This window comes from Malus domestica, chromosome 08, assembly GCF_042453785.1.
Source record: "Malus domestica chromosome 08, GDT2T_hap1".
Taxonomy (NCBI): Eukaryota; Viridiplantae; Streptophyta; class Magnoliopsida; order Rosales; family Rosaceae; genus Malus; species Malus domestica.
In genome coordinates this window covers 9,764,537-9,779,895 of record NC_091668.1, presented here as the reverse complement: position 1 = coordinate 9,779,895, position 15,359 = coordinate 9,764,537, and positions in this window count along the sequence as shown.

The following is a 15,359-nucleotide window of genomic DNA, read 5'->3' as shown; positions in this document are numbered from 1 at the left end:
TAGTAGCTATTGGGTAAGGAAACACCTACAAAATAGCTACCCTTGGGGTCACAAGAATTTCAAGTGTTACCACTGATGGTCATCATGATTCATGTATTAGAGATGGCTGGAGGAAATGTAAATGGAAAGTTAATACGGGCACAGTGTATAGAAGTTCAATATCAAGACAACTGCTCACCAAACTGCTATCCTCATTCACAAAATGCAACATAACTCCTGTTGCTGGATTAAATTGAGAAGATGGAGTTGCCTCCAGAGCAAAAGGAGAAATAGAAGACTTTGGAGGTGAACCTTGGCTAGGCAAGGAGGCAAATACCCCAAAGTGGATAAAAAGAAAGGAAAAGAAAAGTTCGGTCATTTGTTCCAAAGACCTCGGGCGGAAGAATCTTTTCTTCCCTTACGACCTAATCAAACAATCATGTTCAAAATTTAAAGAAAAGCAAGGGAGATCATGCAGATTAAAATACAAGCAAATACCTCAAGCTCCCTGAAGGTGGCCTTTTGCAGATCTTCAGCTTTTGATGCATTTCAGCTCCCAGTGGATCCTCCCTGGATGCGATAGTTGGTTTCTTAGAGGCCCGAGGCCCTGATTTCAAAGTGAACCGGGACAATTAGATAAGGAAGAATTATGGCAATCTGATAAAAGAGGGTAAAAACTTACTTGAAGACTTTTGCTTCTTTACGCCTGCCTTAGAAACTGGAACCGATGAGGCTGAAGACTTAGAAGCTTGGATATTCTTCATTCTTTTACTCTTTCTGGTGGGAATTGGCCGTTTGGGTTTGGGTGATGGTGCAGGCTCGGATTCTGAGGTCTCGACCACAACTACTTTTCTTCGCTTAAGCACTCTGATGTTTTCTTCAAGTGTTTCTTCAGCCTCTGAATCTCTAAAAGATTCTGAAACATCTTCATCTTCTCCAGCTTCTCGTCTTTGAGCCTCTATTACGGCTCCATGAAGAACTGCTGTATCAACTGAATCATCCTCTGATTCAAGGGATGCCGATTCAACATCTACTTGGGCTGCAGGATCAAGAAAAATAAGACTTAAATAACTTCAAAGGAAGGCAGAGTCGAGTTGGGAAAAGAAATACCTATCAAAAGTAACCGGTTCTTCTGCTGAATCATTTCCTTCCAGTTTTCAAGTTCGCCCGAGCTGGGGTATGACTTGAGGGAAAGTTGACTAAAAAGACGGTCGTGAGTTTCTCACAAATCCCCTCCATATTTCTTGGTCCATTTGGCTTCCCACCAGGTGAAGAAAAGTGAAGTACATTCGAAGTTAAGAACTATGGACTTTCGGGCAGCCTAATTCATAACTTCAAGACTTCGTCGAGCAGCTCAAAAGGTAACCTCTGAAGGGGGTGACAACCGGAAGGAAGTGCCACAGTGGACAGAATCAAAGAATGGGATAGGAGTGGCTTGCCTAAAGCCTAATTGCCTGTTACAAGAATTAGGGTGATACACTTCCAACCCACAATCATAACGGTTACCACGAACTCCCCAAGCTATGTCTCTTGGTTGAATATAACTGATGAATTTCTCCCTACAACGCAAGAGCGTCTTGGAAGGCTTGGTCAGAAAACCAAGGATATCTCCTCAAAATTGAAGCGCCCCACTCCAAGTAGGATCGGGTTCTATAAACTTTGAAGAAATAAAAATAGGCAAAAGTAGAGTGATCTATGGGAGTAGCTTCAGCTAAGATTCGGGCAGGGGCCACACCTTCTGGGAATTCTAAGTTGTTGGCTTGAAATTCTGGGAAATACCATTGGAGCCATATTTGGATCATCCATATGGATCCATTTAGATTGGTTTCAAATGGCTCACCTTGAGTCATTTCAAAGAGGATATGATAAAGATGAGAAAGAAGAAATAGATCTGTGGCTACATCATCAAAGTTATGAAGGGTTTCCACTAAGGGGATCCATTCAACCTTCACCCCTTTAGATTTATTTGGGAAACCATGCTTGTTGAGCCAGTATAACAGGAAATACATATGTTCCTGATCTTTGTTAGCATGAGAGGAATCTGCACCAAAATTCTCCTTGACAAAAGGGATGAATCCCTTGAAAGAAGTCCCGTAACTCTTAAAGGTCGTAGAGTTGTATTCTAATTGAAGAAAAGAGGAGGAAGAACCGGAGCTTTCAGCAATTGAAAAGGAAGAGGGAACCTAATCTTGGGTAACATCTACAATCCTGCCCGATGGTCTTAGCCCGAAGACCTGGGCCATGTCTAGAACAGTTGGAAACATAGGACCCATGCGAAAATCAAAAGTATTTGTGCCCGAGTTCCAGAAAAGGAGAGAAGTAGCAAGCAGTTCGGGCTTGCTAATAATGGTAGTCTTTGAAAGGATTATTAGTTCATAAATACCATTGTTCATCCACTTCTTCTTGAAGGTGGGCTCTAATTAATCAATCCACCGAACCCAAGCTGGGTCGTTCATTAGAGGAAAGCCACGACGATATGATGACCACTTAGAAGAAGAAATGCCCGATTCGGCCAAGAAAGGATTTGGGGTAAACCAGTTACCCCTGGGCATGTTACTCTCTATCACAGCAGGGATGCGAGAAATCCATGCAGGACCCAACGATTGTACCCCATGTGCTTCAAAGAAAAGTTCAAAACACAAACTTGCCCGAGGACGATGTAATCCGTTAAGTAAATGACGTAAAGTAGCGATGTCTTCACCAAATTCGTATGATAGCTGGACTTGGCCAGATCCTAAAGCCATTTGATTTAGAAGAGGCGCAACAAGAAGATGACGAGGGCAGAAGAAATGGGATGAAAAGCAAAAGGGAGTCTGAAGATTTGGAAGAAATAAAATATCTGGGAAGGTAGGAAATTCTGAAAAATGGGGAATTTCGTATTAGGGATAGCTAATGATTCATGGGCTAGTGGAAAGATTGTAGGTAAGTGACGGTTGTTTTTTAAAGGGTGCGAGTCCCAAGTCAATATTGGCGCCTGGAATTCCAGCCTGAATATTAATTGAAGGGGGCACTGTTTGGGATAAAACTTGAACTTTGGGCTTAAAAGGGGTTAGCCCAAAAGAAGGTCCAGAAGGAGGAAAAGTCCAAGACCCAGGCGAAGCCCAGAAGAAGGAATAAGCCTTTTTCCCGACTAAGTGCAGATCACTCAAGCTACTTTCTCACCTACCTAGAGGTCAAGTGGTGTAGACTAGCCAGCTAATCAGCCCAAAAGTACTTTACAATGGCAGTACAAGTAAAAAGCTGATGAGTCATTACCCTTCAGAGGCATTCGAGCAAGTTGAAGCTACAGACAGCTAAGCCAAATCGTCTATAAAAAGAGGAAGAAAAATTAGAGATAAGGACACTTAATCAAACAAAAAAATACAAGCACAAACTCTATTCAAACCAGATTTGCCTTCACGAAGCTGTAGTCAGCCCCCAAGCCTTCATCCTTTTTGGGATCAACATTCACCAGAAAAGCCTTTGTAAAAGCTCTGCTACCCTGTTTAAATCTTGTTATAGTATCGATTCTGTCCTATAAACTCATCTCCCAATCTCCCCTTCTAGCCCTCAAACCCTTTGTAAATCACAAAAAGAGGAAGTTGTAAGACGATCAGCCTTGCCCGACCTCCTTTGTTTTAGTTTTTTCAATCATAAATCTAGTAATATGATGTATATTTCCATCTGCATCCAAGTTATTTCTAGCCAATTTATGATTAAAAGACTTATAAGTTCTAACCATTCGGGCAGACAAGATTGATCAATTAAAAGTCCTTGGTCTCAAGGCATAAAAAAGAACTTTATGTGGACTTAACCCATCTACGACAGTCCTTGATAACAAGAAATCCGAAGTTACTTAGGGTGCAAGTAATTAGCCTATTTCTTAGTTTTACTTCTATTATATCATGATTACCACAGAACGCTTGAGTATAGAATTAATTCTAATGGGAAGCCTCAAGGCCTATACCTAAGGCCCGACAAAGGCACCTATCGGAGTTTGTTCTGCTCTGCGGGCGATTAAAGTATAACGGTTGTGATACTTTCGCAACAATGAAACAACCAATATATGTTCGAGTACTTGGTTAGTTCTAGTTAGAAGCCTCAAGGCCTACACCTAAGGCCCCACAAAAGCACCTGTCATAATTAACTTGGTCCCTCGGGCATATATAATCAAACAACTGAACATTTGTTTTACATCTGTCATGCTAAAGATGGCAGTGGCACGCTTGAACACTTAAAGTTAATTTTGATTGCGAGCCTCAAGGCCTACACCTAAGGCCCTACAAAGGCACCTTTCAGAATTAACTATGTCCTTCTCTTACGGCTTGCCAATAAATAGAAGCCCGACATTCGATATCAACTGGCGCCAACCTCTAGGGAAGCTGTGTGCCTGTTGGCCAGGAAACGTCCCCACTGGATATTCCTCCAGACGAACATGTAGCATACCTTCTCCTTCAACCCATATTTGACTTGACCTTCCAAACACAGATCTTGTCGATTAAAATCCTACAAATAGAGGGTTTGGCCCTATATCATATATATAACTTGAAAAATATACCCAAAAACAAATATAAATTGAAAATATAACGCCAAACATCCACATGCACAATATAATTCAAACAATTGAGTGGTCACCAATTAGTTCCAAATCCCCAGTTGTTTTTAGTGCAGAAGTTGTAGGCAACATCTAGTAATATAATTCCTTTCTGATTTGTATATCATATTGTTAGCAAAGTTTTTATTCTAGCGAAAATACAATTTTGACTAGTATTGTGTTGAACTGATAATTAACACAATAAAGTATAAGTCCAAATAAAGAAACATTATGAAAAAAAAGTCTTATTTGTTGTAGGCCTATTTGATTGAACTATTCTAAGAGAATAGAGAGGGGGAAGCTGGTGGCAATAAGAGAGAGAAGAGAGAGATTTAATTATGAGGTGTGTGTTGTATCACCCCATTGTGTCTTTATTTATAGTAGTAGGATAAGTTAAATCCTTACCTTTTTAGGATTACAACTCTAATAGGATATTACCTACTTAATGGAATATTCAAAGATATCCCTAGATACACTAGGATTTACACAATCACATTTCTATTCTAAATATGATTGCAACACTCCCCCTTGAGTGTGTAAATACTCAAACAAACATTGCATCAGGTCTTCAGCGGATGAGGTAGAACAGTTGATGAAGTCGACAACACAATAGGCGAATGCGAGTCTCAAATTTAAAAAAAGTATGCATTGGTAGTAAAACTCACAAAACCTTGCTATGTTAAAACCTAAGGCATGTGAAAACCCATGGACTAAGGAGAAAAGTGAGAAGTATGCATAATGTCTAAAACAAACATCAAACAGGATGAAAGTAGTGAACTCAACGGCGTATGATCATCTCAGGATGAGTGCCTTATTAAAACCTCGTAAGGTAGCAAAAATCTAGTGGGGAAATGCTCCTAATCATAGGAAAAAGAGTACATTAAGATCAAGTGAGTATGCTTCAGGATACTCTTCCTAAGTTAGACATAACTTCGAAATAAGAGAACTACAAGAAATTCAACTCAGATAATTTACGCATACCGATTCCTTGGACGAGTTTTTGAAAAGTAGATTTAGGCAATGATTTGGTAAAGAGATTGGCCAGGTTGTCCTGGGAACGGATTTGCTTGACTTCAATGTTTTAATGTTGTTGTTGCTGATAAGAATAAAAGAACTTCAGCGCTATGTACTTGGTGTTGTCTCCCTTGATGTATACCTTCTTTAACTGCTCGATACATACTGCATTGTCTTTAAAGATCGTCGTAGAAAGGACAACTACAGAAGTAAGACCACTAGTGCTTTGAATATGTTCCATGACTGCTTTTAACTAAAAGCACTCAAGCGATGCTTTATGCAGGGCGAGGATCTCAACATGGTTACCACATCCATAAGCTACATATTTAGCTTTTCAGAAACTACCAAACTGATAAGGTAGCGGAATGTTATGACATCCATTACATGGAAATACGTCTCCTCATAATCAATCTCACTGTGCTAAGAGAAGCCTTGCGCTATGTGGCACGCTTTGTATTTCACTATTTCATTATTCTCATTACGCTTCCTCACGAAAACCCACTTATAGCCCACAGGCTTCACATATGATGGGGTAAGAGTTATAGGTCCAAATACTATATGTTTCGCAAATGACTCGAGTTCGACCTGGATTGCTTGTTTCCAGTTTGACCAATCTGTTCTATGTCGGCATTAATCAACGAAATGTGGTTCAATGTCATCGCTAAGCATAATGTCAGTAGCTATTGTGTACGCAAATGCATCATAGATTATCATCTCATTTCAATTCCATACCTCATCCAATACTGCGTAGTGGACCGAAATGTTGCGATTCCTGAGTGGTTGAGTTGTCTCGTTTAAAACATCACCGTAATCTAAAATAATCTCATGCATTGGAATAGATAAGTGAGTGATGGTCAAATTCAGACTAGGGTCACTAATTTATGCCGGTTTCCTTTTCCGGGGTTGTGAATCCTTCGAACCAAGAGGTCTACCTTCAGGGTCGGAGCAGATGTACCGGGCCGTGTGGAAGGTGCGGCTTCCCCACCTTCAGGGACGGTTCGGCCTTCCCAGACAGTATTACAGCATACTAGGGTACGTCTATCCTTGCAGGTGCATTTGCAGCAGGTATATGTGACCTTGTCACCTTAACTAGATTAGTAAAAGCATCTGGCCTGCTTTCAGCAATGCTCTGAAGATTTATAATTCGTCGTACCTCAGTTTCAGATTGGGCAGTGCGGGGATCTAAATGAGAAATAGTAGGAGCATACCACGATAATTCATGGCGTTCTCCAAGAACGTTAGCATGCTTATCTCTCCTTAACAACACGAAGACTGTCTCGTCAAAGTGATAATCCGTAAAACTTACGGTAAAGAAATCTCCTGTCAAGGGCTTTAAATAACAAATAATTGATGGCGACTCATAACCGACATAGATTCCCATTTTTCTTTGAAGACCCATTTTGGTACTTAGTGGCGACGTTATTAGCACATAAACTGCGCACCCAATCACACGTAAATGCGAGACGTCAGGTTTGTATCCAGTAACTAACTGTAACGGTGAATGAGGTTGGATAGCAGTGGGCCTCAGGCGGAGTAACATAGTTGCGTGCAATATTGCATAGCCCCAGACAGATACCGGCAGTTTGGTTCGCATAACCAAGGTCCGAGCTATCAATTGAAGGCACTTTATGAAAGCTTCTGCCAAGCCATTTTGGATGTAAACATAGGGTACAAGATGTTTGACTTCAATCCCAACTGACATGCAATAATCATCAAAAGTCTGTGACATAAACTCTTCAGCAGTATCAAGTCGAATCACTTGATCGAATAATTAAGGTGGTGAGTCCTTCGCTTAATAATTTATGCTAGGAGTTTCGCAAATGCAGCGTTGCGTGTGGACAATAAGCAAACATGTGACCATTGTGTCGATGCATCAACCAACACTATAAAATATCTAAATGGTCTGTATGTTGGTTCGATAGGTCCACAAATATCCCTTTGAATCCTCTTAAGAAACTTATGAAGGTTGTGAATAATCTTTGTAATTGAGGGTTGAGTATTCAACTTCTCCAAAGAACACGTTTTGCATGGCGGGAATCCAATGTAGGGAGGTAAATGATGCCCATGTGATGATTTAAGGATACGGTACATCATGTCATGTTTGGGATGTCTCATACGGTCATTCCAAAGTAGCAAAGAACTCTGGAACTCAGGAATAGGGCCGGCCACATGGTTGTTGTGGATGCAAATTTCCGCCTCCTTCTTCTTGGACGAAAATGCACCTGTAAAACAATTAACACCTTAGGTCAAGGCCAAGAGCCTCACGCGCCCACGATAAATGGGAGGGGGGCTTTGGCCAAAGAACCTACGATGCCAAAGTTAGAATTTGAGGGAAAAGTGTTTAGAGAAATTTGTAGAATTTTGCAAGAGAATTGGAATTAGGCTTTTGGAGAAATGAGGTGGTATTTATAGGGGTGTGGTCGGCCCCCTTTGGAGAAATGGGAACCTTCCACCTATGGTAGTTTTTGAGTGTAATTGCAAGATGTTATACCAAAATAATATCTTGCAATCAATTAGGAAATTAATTAAGTAATTAGGAAATTAATCAATTAATTTAGGTAATTGATCCTATTTTGAATGAATAATTGAAGGTTGCCTTGTGGGGAGGATTTGATGAGGATGGATGAAATAGGTTTTGAATAAATACCTATTTTGATCACTTTTAACCTTGATTGTGCCATAATTGTCCGCTACTTGGGCGTAGAAGTTTTGGTGTGCCTCGAGGGTAATATAGTCATTTTCCACCCAAAAGTACACGTGTCACCTCCATAATTTTCTTGATTACTTTTTACTCCACAAATGCCTCCACACCTGCTAGGCTGCTCGTAGGAAAATGCAGCAGGTGTAGAGATCTCCAGCTTTCATGCAGATTCTCACTTGGACTTGGAATTAGATTCTTCTAGGAAAGGGAAATAAATAGCCTCCAAAGCCTATTTAAGCCTACCTTAAGTAGGGGATTAAATCAACTTCGGAGGGCAATTATTTGTCCCTACAAGAGAGAGAGAAAACTAGAGGATATTTGTCTTCTCTGTACCACACCGATGTAAGAAAAATGTCGGCTAGCATAGGCTAGGAGTATGCTTAGCATGGGCTAAAGAGGTGGTGTGGTAGAGGTCATTGCTTATGCTGCTCGGTTTGACTAAAGCCAAATATTGGCCGGCATAGGCCGAGGAAGTGGCGTCGCATAGGCCACGGTTTAGCCTGCCTCGTCTGGGCTACTTCCAAAAATGAGGAAACTGTTTGAGTTTGATTTCTTAACTGCCGTAGATGGAGCAGTCAATGATAGAGCTGCCAAGATTAGAGCTATTGAAGATAAAGTTTCAAATGAGCAAACTGTTGAATGCAAAGTGGCTGCTGCCCCCTGACCATTTGTTGCCTAGTTGGTCTTCAAGCATTCAATCTTTTAAGCTATGTGGCCTTCTAGCACTGGAGATCTTACTCAGATGGGTGTCGGGGAATTACTTTGCCATTTTGCACTAAAGAACAATTAGTTTACCTTCTCGCACTGGAAAGCTTACCCATGTGGGTGTTAGGGAATTGGTTTACCCTATCACACTATAAAGCAATTAGTTTGTCCTCTCGCACTGGAGAGCAGACCCAGATGGGTGTCGAAGGATTAGTTTACCCTCTCGCACTGGAGAGCAATTAGTTTATCATCTTGCACTGGAGAGCAGACCCAAATAGGTGTCAAGGAATTGGTTCACCCTCTTGCACTGGAGAACAATTAGTTTATCCTCTCGCACTGGAGAGCAGACCCAGATGGGTGTCAAGGGATTAGTTTACCCTTTCGCACTGGAGACCAATTAGTTTATCTTTTCACACATGAGAGCAAACCCATATGGGTGTCGAGGAATTGGTTTACCCTCTTGCACTAGAGAGTAATTAGTTTATCATCTCGCACTAGAAAGTAGACCCAGATGGATGTCGGGGGATTGGTTTACCCTCTCGCACTGGAGAGCATAGAATTCGTTGTCGTGAGTGCAGCTGAGGAAGGCTGGACTGCTGGACAACTGAAATAATCTTCAGCCTACGAGGTCTTGTTTGCCCATCTGCTTGAGACTTCGAACTTCTTGTGGAACCCGTGTAAGGGTGTAAGCGGGAAGGGCATCGAGCTTCTCCCAAACTTTCTTCAAGTATTGTGCCATTGTTAAATGTTTCGTTGTGTGCCATTCTGAGGCTTGGTTGGTGATCAGCTAAGAATCTGGATCGATTGCAAACTTCTTCACCGCTAAGTCTTTCGGTAGCAGAGGCTGTTAATAAAGCCTTGTCTTCTGCTCCATCGTTGGAATTCTTTGAAGTTTGGAGTGCCATGAGCTTAGTTAGCACGATTATGAGCCACATGGCGAGATCGACAGGGCTGGGAGTCGTGGTACACGATCGACACAGTTATGAGCCATGATGATAGATCAAAGGTTACCATAAGCCATGAAGCAGGTAGGCATGGCTATGAGAGCAGCGCTGGGGTAACTTGGGCCAAGTTGTGCATAGCAGGAAGATTTAGACCACTAGGTATGTGATGCTCAGTTACTAGTTATATGGTGCTTCAGCATTGAATCGTCTAGAATGTTGACAATAAAGTATGCCCCCGGTTTTTGGTAGTTGGGCTGGTGTGTCCTTATGGTACTCGTCTGCCCTTAGCATGCCATTAGGCTGAGCTGCTGCGTTTGTCGGAGTAAAAGTAATCTTTGTATTCGACAATCTATGTGGAATAGTCTCGTCTGCTCAATCTTGTCAATGAAAGGTGTCTCGCTTATGTTGGTCATGTCCTGTTAAAGCGCCTCGTCAGTAACTTCATTGCGTTGGAAATCGCACAATCATTCAGTTAAGAGCCTCTCAACTTCTTCTTGAATTTTTCTTTAGTGGGGCAGCAGCGCTTCAACCTACCCTCAGCCGTGACCTGTTGGTCTAGGTTTCTTTTCCATCTGCTTAACTTGTCTATGTGGTAGCTGCGGTGCATGTGGTATGTTCCTAGCAGGCGAGCAAATTCCTCACAAACAACCAGTTGAACTTGAACTGGATTGAGTCACTGTTTCTCTCCGTCTGTTGTGTTGCCTATTCCGATGTAAGGTGGACGATACTTCTTGCGGGCCTAGCCACGAATGAACACTTCACTTGGAAAGTTGCTTATGTTGATTATTGGAATATGGCCCCAACCATGAATGTATGCTCGTCTATGGGCCTAATAAAAAGTGCACGCTCCTCCGCGCACTAAGACAAAAGTATATGCTATCTCGAGTGCCCAGGATGAGCATAAATTGCCAGTACACTTGGATCGTGGCTGGTTAAGGGGCTGCTTGTCGGGACGCTATTAGAGAGGTTCGTCATCTGCCAACACCTCATTTGAGGCACGCTACATCTTTATACGCTGCAAAAGCTAATTCACCAAGGTTGTCTGCTGCGCGAGGGCGCTTGTCAACTCTATGATTTGTCGGGACAAGTGTTGTTCGCCATGTGGGATGGATGGGCTTGGATGGTAGGTTTCTCCATAGGTGGTAAAAGTATAGTGGACTCCGGGTGCGAGATTTATGTTGGGAAATGTCAAATCTGCAAATAAATTGGGTGAAAATACCTCCCCAGTTCAATCGTTGACCTAGAAATCTAAAGCCAAGATGGTTGAACCGGTCTTGAACAGGTTTGGATTGCTTGGAATGCCACGGAAGTTGGTTGCTCTGTATGCAGCGCATGTGGGTGTTGCTCCTAGCTCAGCTCGAAAGCACGCTGGGCTCACATCGGATCACGACTCGCTTTAGGCTTGGGCCTGTGTGGGCTGGAGAAACTTGGCTTGGCCTTGGGGCGTACTAGGCTCTCACTGGCCTTAGGCCCGTAAGGTGTGGGCTGCTCCAATTCCCGCAGCTGCTTAGGCCTATTGAATCTGAGCTGGCTGCCTTATAGCACAAGCTTGGGCCTGCGAGGTGTGGGCTGCTCCAATTGCCACAACTGCTTGGGCCCATTAAATATAGGTTGGCTGCCTTGTGGCATGGGCTTGGGCTCACCAAGGGTCGTTGTCGTGGTTGCTACCACGGTGGTTGCCACGGTGGTGCCCCGTGGGGATGGTGCCGCTCCACTAGTTGTCGCGTTAAGCTTTATGGATTGCCATGGTCCAAATCCTTGAACGTATGAAGTTTCGCTCGTCATGGTTTTCAAATTTCTTGTCATTGTACTTTTCTTTTATGTTTATTTGAAGAATTTTTATATAAAAATAAATTCTAGGAATAAGAATGTACGAAAAATCTACAAATGAACAAAAAAATGGAAAACCTTGGATGTGAGAGTCTTCTTCGAGCGTGTAAATCAAACTCTCAATGAAAGCACCAGTTTGTGGATGCAAATTTTTGCCTCTTTCTTCTTGGACGAAAATGCACCTGCAAAACAATTAACATCTTAGGTCAAGGCCAAGAGCCTCACGCGCTCACGATGAATAGGGGTACTTTGGTTGAAGAAACTCTGATACCAAAGTTATAATTTGAGGGAAAAGTGTTTAGAGAAATTTGGAGAATTTTGCAGGAGAGTTGAAATTAGGTTTTTGGAGAAATGAGGTGGTATTTATAGGGGTGTGATTGGCCCCCTTTGGAGAGATGGGAACCAGCCACCTATGGTGGTTTTTGGGTGTAATTGCAAGATATTATGTCAAAATAATATCTTGCAATCAATTAGGAAATTAATTAGAAAATTAATTAATTAATTAGGAAATTAATCAATTAATTTAGGTAATTAATCCTATTTTGAATGAATAATTGAAGGTTACCTTGTGGGGAGGATTTGATGAGGATGGATGAAATAGGTTTTGAATCAATACCTATTTTGATCACTTTTAACCTTGATTGTGCCATAATTGTCCGCTGCTTGGGCGTAGAAGTTTTGGTGTGCCTCGAGGGTAATATAGTTCTTTTTCACCCAAAAGTACACGTGTCGCCTCCATAATTTTCTTGATTACTTTTTACTCCACAAATGCGTAGAAGTTCCGGTGTTTCTCAAGGGTAATATTGTCCTTTTTCACCCAAAAGTACATGTGTCGCCTCCATAATTTTCTTGATTATTTTTTACTCCACATTTGTGATGTACAACCCACTCGGGATATGTTCCAACTTCTCATGAATATGCTTCTGGCCATACTTGTAAGAAGTGATACAAAGAAATTCAGAACCATTCCGTTCAGTGGTTTCAATATGATATTGATTATCTCAAATATCTCTAAAACTCAGCAACATTTTTCTGGAACGTGGAGAATAGAGGGCCTCTTTAATGGTTAAGACCAAGGAAGAAAATATCGGTAATATCGGAAATATCGGTAGTCCGAAAACACGGAAATATCGATGGAAATATCGGGATAATATCGATATCGATATCGATAAAAATTACATGGAAACCACGGAAATTGTAAGAAAAACTTGGAAATTTTTATTGAAACTTTGCAGGATGTTTATTTAGTCAATTATCTATTAGTTTATCAAAAAAAATTGGAAGGAAATACATTGCATGATGGATTTAACATTATCAAGTTGATTATATAGCGAGCTGACAAACATTGTGAGTATAGAAAATATGTAGTAATTAATGAAAGAAATCTAAACACACCATAATCATTTATATATAATGAATTAGTACAATATTTTACACTTTATACATTGCATGGTAAGATACATGAGTGACTTAGTACCATATAGAGTTCCTATGAGGTTCAAAATTTTCACTATCTTCATCATCTCTATGTGTAGAGTGAGTGTATTGTGAAGAGTAATATGGCATCAAACTTCACTCATATTAGAGTCTTAATTCGAAAGGATTTCTATGTTTTAATTCGAAAGGATTTCTATGTTTTTACTTTTAAATTCACTTATATCAGAGTCTTAATTCGAAAGGATTTCTATGTTTTAAAAAATGGGAACCGGATCCCTTCGGGATCCAAAGAAACTGAGCCCACTCATCAAATGATCCGAGTCATTGAAATTTGATCCAACGACTACAAACAAGGGGTCCTCTAAAAGTTATAAAAATTGCAGCCGTTGGATCGAATTTCAATGGCTCGGATCATTTGATCTTTGGACTCAAGTCATTTGGGTCCGAAGGGGATCCGGTTCCTAAAGAAAGGAAACTAGTTATGGGACTCATTATATAGTGAACTTGAACGATTCGAACTGTTTATTTTTTAAGTCCTCGTTTGATTGTCATGATGAAATTTTAATGTTTGTTAGAACATAATGTTCGTCAATTTCTTTGTCATATCGATTTCTTGTGTCATTTACAGTCTACTATTAAAATTCAAGAATACACAAGTGGACACATTTTTTCTTATGATAAATAGCTTTTTCATGATACGTGAGCATGACTCTTTGCAATTTGCATGTTTGATTACCACCTTTGATGCACCATATCCTAGTCGCTTTCCACCAAGGTACAACAGTTCTTCCAAATTTCCTTTTACTTTTCACTGCAATTAGCGACAAGAATGCACCCCACATCTTATCGTTGCTTTATTGCTTCCATCCTCACAAGTCACAATAAAAGTTGACTAGAGCCATTTACCAAAGAAAAAGTTGAGTGAAGTTTGATGCCATATTACCTTTCAGCAAATAGAGTTCTATATTACCGAGACCCACATACACCCTCCTTTCTCTCTGCACCGACACCCACACACACCTCTCCTTTCTCTCTGCACCGACACCCCACCCACACACACACCACGGCCTTCTGCTCCTCCCTCTCCTTTCTCTCTGCACCGCGACCCACATACACCTCTCCTTTCTCTCTGCACCGACACCCACACGCACACCATCGCACCTGCTCCGGCGAGTTCCTTCAATTTCTCCAGTTAGGTAAGCTTGGGGTTTTTCTTTTTATGTTCTAGATCGAAGGTTAGATGTCAAATTGAAGTTCTATCTCTTCTTTTTGCAAGGTTTTTGGGATGAATTCGACTCGGGAACATGGAAACCCATCTCCGGCGAGGCCGTGGGTGTCGACGAACTTTCCGAACACCTCCGGCCGTTTCACGGCAAACGGACGTTATAAAAACGTTCCTTTCGTCTTCTATTTCATGTTCATACCTAGATCGGAGTCTAGGGGGTTGTTTTACAGTCGGCCGGAGCTGTAGAAGCTCCGGCGTTCGTCTCCGACTTGCACATTTCCGACATTTCGCGATAATATCGATAATATCGCGATATTATCGATATTATCGCGAAATTTTGCCGAAAACCCCTTGGATACCACCTAAAATATCGGTGCACGAAAAAAACGATAATATCGGCGATATATCGCCGATATTATCGATATTTTCTTCCATGGTTAAGACAGTACCATTAGACAACATGATATGGGCCTTTCCATATCCTTCAATCAAGTTGGATGAGCCTGAGAAAGTTGTCAGATGTGCTTTCTTAGGTACAAAGTTAGTAAAATTGTGTCGCTCATGCAATATGGTGTGTGTGGTAGCACTATCAGCCAAACAACTAACTTCCCCACTAGATATACCTAAAAATAAATTGATTGAATTGGTCACATGCATAAATATAATTCCATTCATTCAATTAATCAATTCGAGAAATAATATCCATAAAATAATTATCCATAATTCAAAACAAACCAAAACCAAACAAATTATTCCAAATACTTCGAAAAATTGTCAAAAAATTAAACCAGAAATCTAAAAATTAGGGAATGGGGGGTCCGGCCACTCCTAGTGGTTCCACTAGGGGTAAAAACACCCTAAAAACATGTCTAGAAGAATAAAAATTATCGTCTATAGGAGTTGATGCCTCCTAAAAATCTAATATCTCCATGGATGTAGTAGTATCTTCGG